Source organism: Camelina sativa, chromosome 20 (assembly GCF_030686135.1).
Source record: "Camelina sativa cultivar CO46 ecotype springtype chromosome 20, ASM3068613v1".
In the NCBI taxonomy this organism is placed as follows: Eukaryota; Viridiplantae; Streptophyta; class Magnoliopsida; order Brassicales; family Brassicaceae; genus Camelina; species Camelina sativa.
In genome coordinates this window covers 31,530,030-31,536,105 of record NC_141899.1, presented here as the reverse complement: position 1 = coordinate 31,536,105, position 6,076 = coordinate 31,530,030, and positions in this window count along the sequence as shown.

Sequence of the window (6,076 nt, the reverse complement as noted above, 5' to 3'; positions counted from 1 at the left end):
TGATCTTAGATTATTTTCCTAATTTATTTAATCTAAGAACACAAAAAACTGTTGTGCCTATAAAGATGCCCTTAGGCCATCTTTATAGGGAGAACATGAGGGGTGTTCTTAGCCCAAAAAAAATAGAAAAATAATGAATAGTGGCTTAGAACACTTTTTTTAGTTCTTGATGTAGACTGATCTTGGCTCAGTTCTAAGCTGACGTGGCAAGCTGTGAATGGATACAATTGTTTGCAAACAATTTTTCACAAATTAAAAGAGGATCTGATTAAGAATATATAGAATAAATTTGGACATTAAACTATATATTAATTAAATAAAATGTTTATGTGCTTCAATTAAGTAATATGTTTTTTTTTATCTTTAATGTTTTTGTTGTTTCATAAAAATTTGGTATTGTATTTTGAATTTTAGTAAAAGTTTTATAAGTTTGCAATTTAAATGTTATTTTATAAGTTTTTATAATTGTAATATGTTTAAGAATATTATATTATTAAATCTTATGATCTTAAACATGTTCTCCCAATAACTATCTTTTTAACAAAAGATCTTAACTACTGATCTTACATTATTTTCATAATATTTTTACTCTAAGAACACCTAAAATAGTTTCCCCTATAAAGATGCCCTAGAGCACTTTTTTCCATTGTTCACTATTTTTTATGACAAGTTTACCCTTACTCAAATATAAACAAAGAAAACAAACTAAAAAGTAACCAAACCAAATATCTTTTTGTCTCTATCTCATTCTTCTCTCTTACTTTGTTACTTCTTTCTCTCTCTCAACCAAATAAAAAAGTAAGATTTAAGACAACTCACAATTTACACATCAATATCTTATTAGATTCTCCTTCTCTCTATCATCAACATATTCTTAACTCTTATTTATGCTTCTTGCTCAAAAAAAAAATAGAGAAATTATTTTGACAATTTTATTACTAATTGTAGCTAAATAACTTGTATGATCATGATGTGCTTATGTATGTTTTTTTTTTTTTGTCAACTGGTGTTGTATATATTGAAGGGTCATACAATCGGTTACAACAGCCCATAAATACATACAGAGAGAAAGGATACAGACTTCAACCCTTTCTCTGCTACAAACAGTAGCCAAAAAACCAACAACCAAAACAGCCTAAACAACAGCTGCCATCTATAACCCACCTACTAAATACAAAACTCAAATTCAATCAGAGGATAAAACACGTTCCTCCTCAAACAGACCATTTAGCCAGAAAGGGTGACCTGATGCCACATACGATTGCAACCTGCAATCAGTAGTGACACTCTGAGCTACAAGCAAAGCCCCTCTGTTTGAAGATGAGTTTTCCAAAAATAATTTCCATTCTAAAATAGACCTAAGAGACGAAGCAACCTCCATAGACTGATATCTAAATGAAGGCGAAGTTGCAGGTTTGGTAATCGCATTTACCAAATACTCTTCTTGCAACGCAAAAACCACTTTGTTCACCCTGTGACTCGACATGCTATCAATTGCCCACTGTAGCTGAGCCTCTTGCTTATCCTTACACCTGGATAAGGCTCTACGGCTATGTAACAACACCATTCCTTCATGGTTTCTCAAAATCCATGCACAACCTGCTAACTTATTTCTGTTTGACCAAGAAAAACCAACATTACATTTTAGCCAGTTTGGTGCTGGTCTTCTCCAAACCTTTCTGTTCTGATCGAGGCCAACACTCTGCCTGCAATCTTCACCCGAGTCTGCTTTATCCTTTTCCCCTTCTGCTTCTTCTTCAACTTTTTGAGTCTCTATCCACTCCAACCAGTCCTCTCTGATTTTTTGAGCAGATTCCAAAGGAGAGAACCCATTTCCTTCAAACGAAACCAAGTTTCTATTCTTCCAAATTCTCCAAAGGGTCCAGGGGAAAGACTTCCTTAATTCATCAGGCCAGAGAGGGTTTCTAACGTTCTCTAAAAGAAACTGAAAATTGGAAAAGACCGAACCATCAGTTAACGCCCAAATTTGTCTAGCCATGGAGCATTTGAAAAGAACATGATTGATAGACTCATCAACCTCTCCACAGATTTGACAAGAAGGATCCACTTTCATACCTCGACCAATCAGTTTTGAAGCAACAGGAAGGGCTCCACACAGCACTTTCCAAAGGAAAACCTGAATCTTTGGGTCTGTTTGTAAATCCCAAACTTTGGCTTTAAGAACATTAATGGAGGGAAGTTGGTTGGCTTCCACAATCACTGGAGAGTTACTTAAGAGTGAACCCAGCCAATAAGCAGATTTAACTGAGAATTCCCCATTTTTATTGTGCTTCCAGGAGAAAAAGTCTTCACTCACAACCACTGGTCTTATCTGAAGGATTCGCTGGACATCATCTGGGAAGAAGTTCTCCGACAGCTTTTGGGGATCCCAATCCCGTCTGACCACATCAATCAAATCTGAAGCTCTGAGATTAGGATCGAAAAAATCCATTCTCCTCCAAGGAGCTCTCCAACCTTCCTCATCTTCAATCCAGGATCCAACCAAACTTTAACGGATGATCCATTCCCAACATTCTTCTTTAAACCCCGGCACAGTAGTTCTCTCCCAAACAAGATACTCCTCTATGCAAAGGATGGTCGCGGTCCTAAAGGTGCCTCCAAAAAGTTAAAAGAGGGAAAGTACCGGCTTTTTAAAATTTTGGCAAATAAACACTCAGGGTTCTGCAAAAGCCTCCAAGCCTGCTTAGCTAAAAGGGCTTGATTAAAGACGTGGATGTCTCTGAACCCTAAGCCACCTTGTTCCTTAGGAAGACAGAGCTTTTCCCAGCTTAACCAATGAATGTTCTTCGAACGCTCAGTACTATTCCACCAAAAATCCGCCATGACACTGGCTAAGTTAGAACAAGTGGTTTTTGGAAGCTTGAAGCACGACATAACAAAAACCGGCATGGCTAAAGCGACTGACTTTAAGAGAACCTCTCTTCCTCCTTGAGAGAGAAGTTTGGAGAACCAACCAGAACACTTCTCTTTGACTTTGTCTTTAATATAATTCAACAACTCCACCTTTGAGCCACTAAAGCATTCTGGCATCCCCAAGTAAGTGCCAGCTCCTCCTTCTTTGAATATACCCATCTTGGTCTGAATTTCAACTTTGGTGTCCTGAGAAATCCTGGACCCAAAGGTTATAGAGGATTTGTTGAGATTTAACGACTGACCTGAAGCATCTCCATACTTTTTCAAGGTATTTAACAAGAATGAGCATTGATCAACTGTTGCTTGACACATGAACAGACTATCGTCTGCAAACAGGAGATGGTGGACCTCTGGACCTTCAACCCAAAACTTGATGCCCTAAAAAATACCATTTAACTGTCCTTTGTTTAAGAGGTGAGTTAAACCTTCCGTACAAAGAACAAACAAGAAGGGAGATAAGGGATCCCCTTGTCTTATTCCCCGCTGCGGTTGGATCATTCCAAAAGCTTGATCATTAATCAAGACAGAGAAGGTGACTGACGACACACATTTCAAAACCCAACCAACCCACTTCTGATGAAAACCCATTGCTAACAGCAAGAACCTTAAGTAGCTCCATTCTACTCTGTCATAAGCTTTTGACATATCTGTTTTCACCGCCATGCATTGAGAGGAGATCTCCTGATGAGAAGAGAGGCTGTGAACAACTTCATGCGCAATCATAATGTTATCAGTTATCAGGCGATCCGCTACAAAAGCTGATTGATTCACTGAGACGATGAAGGGTAGAATTGGTTGCAGTCTAGAGACCAAAATTTTGGAGATAACCTTGTACAGCACTGAACACAAACTGATGGGTCTCAGGTCTGTCATCTCTGTGGGGTGATGAGTTTTTGGAAGAAGACATAAATGCGTATAGTTCCACTCCACAGGAAACACACCTTGCTCGAAGAAACCTTTGATCTCTTTAATCACTTGGGTACCAACAATGGTCCAATATTGTTGGAAGAACAAACCAGTCAAACCATCCGGACCCGGAGCACTCGTTGGATCAATGGAGAAGATGGCATCTCTTATCTCTTCCGATGAAACTTTACCAATGAGGTTTTGATTCATATCATCAGTGACTTTGGCAGGAAAATCTGAAAACCAATCTTGAAAACTCGGAGGATTTGACGATTTGAAAAGGTTGGTGAAATAAGCAGAGCCACTTCCCCTTTTGCTGCTTCAGATTTCTTAGCTACCCCATTAGCATCCATCAAGATTTCAATCCTCTTTCTCGCTCTGTTTCCTTTCACTGATCCATGGAAATATTTTGAGTTCCTATTCTCTGATCTCAGCCACTTCTGCCTGCTACGTTGACTCCAATACACTTCTTCACTCTTGTAAAACACCTTTTTTGAACCCTTTCATACTCAAAATTAACCGAGGTAGTATCTCCTTTGGGGAGATTAACAATCTTGGATCTTCTTAGAGGTTTGGATACATCAAACAAAACCTTAACCCTTATAAAATCCTGCAACTGCGGCTTCTCGGCATCAAAAGCAACTTCTGTAACCTGACCAATCAATTCCCCTAGGGCTGTGAGCGCCTCCTTTGTATAGAAATTTATCGGAATATTCCACATCTGGATCCACATAGGTGTGAACTGGAGATAGTTATCCGGGGGAAACTCAACCCACCTATCCACCACTATCGTCCATTCATTGAAGGTATGAACACCTTTTTCTAGAACCTCGAGGAGATCATGTTCCGAAGTGAAGAAGAATGAAATCTCTCTTTTGACAGAGCCACTCCTCTTGTCCTTCCCAACTTCTACCATTTACGCAGCATGATACGGACGAGCTGATCCATCGGTTGACAACCAGGATTGAGAGTTCTGCCAACCAGACTTAAGACGTTTTTCTCACAAGACGAGAACTCCGGGAGGTTAGGCATATCAAAAGGAAGATCCTCCTCATCCAGAGACATAGCCATCAGAGCTCTATCCATGGCTGACGACATGCTGAAACACTTGTAGACTAAAACTAGATCCGAGATCTAAAAACCCAAAGGCCCCAAACAAAGAAAACCTTTGCAAACCTTAAACTCTCTGCAGAATAAACGGTAGAACCACCACTAACAAGAAACTTGAACCAACTTTTGAAATTAAGAGCTTGATCAAAGAAGAACCCTTGACAACTTTTTGCGAAAGATTTATCCAAAGAGCCGACAAAGACATAAATTGGATGAAAAGGTCTTAATGGAGAGTGTTTTACTCCAGTCAATTCTCTATTCTAACCCTAATGAAACCACTAGTTTAGAAAGAGGGTCCTAAGCGTTTTTTTGGAATCCCCTATATCAAGTTTTTTCACTTACAATGTTTTTCGTACTTATGTATGTTTTCTAATTTGCTTCTTTTTAAATATATATATATATATATATATATATTTTTAATATAGTAGAAAGTCTAATCCAGAAAATATTAATTTCAGATGAGCGACTAAATAGTTGATTTTTTTTTTTGAGATTTAAACAACAGAATTTAATTATTTTCTTCTTATTTTCTATGATTTTCTAGATTTATTAGTTTCAAAAAAATTAAGATTCAAAAAACAAAAAAAATAAAAGTTTATATGTTAACAAGAATCATGTAGTGCCAGAATTTATTTTCAATTTTGTGGGATAGTTTTATCCTAGATTCTTGCTTATCTCTTTCTCTCTTTGTAATCATTTTATTTAATTATTATAACATATATTTTCAATTTTGTTTTTATGATTCATTATAATTTTATTTTTTCTACATTTGATGATCCATCTTACTATATTTCAAATGAATAATTGTATTACATATTATCCAATTATAGTTGAATATTTGTAAATTATTATGTGGATACTTTTTTATGGATACTTATTTGTGGATACGTTTTTGTGAATATTTTTTTTGTAGATACTTTTTTGTGGATACATAAGAATGCCTAATTAACATAATAATGCATTATTAATGCATTGTTTCCAATAAGAATGTTTTTCTACAAAGGTCCTGGATATATAACTGCTCGAAACAATGGTGTCCATTATGTATTGTTTACGTGGACAACATTCTTTACAAAATTGGTGTCCATTAATTTGTGTTGAGCGATTGTATTTTTATCTTAAAAAC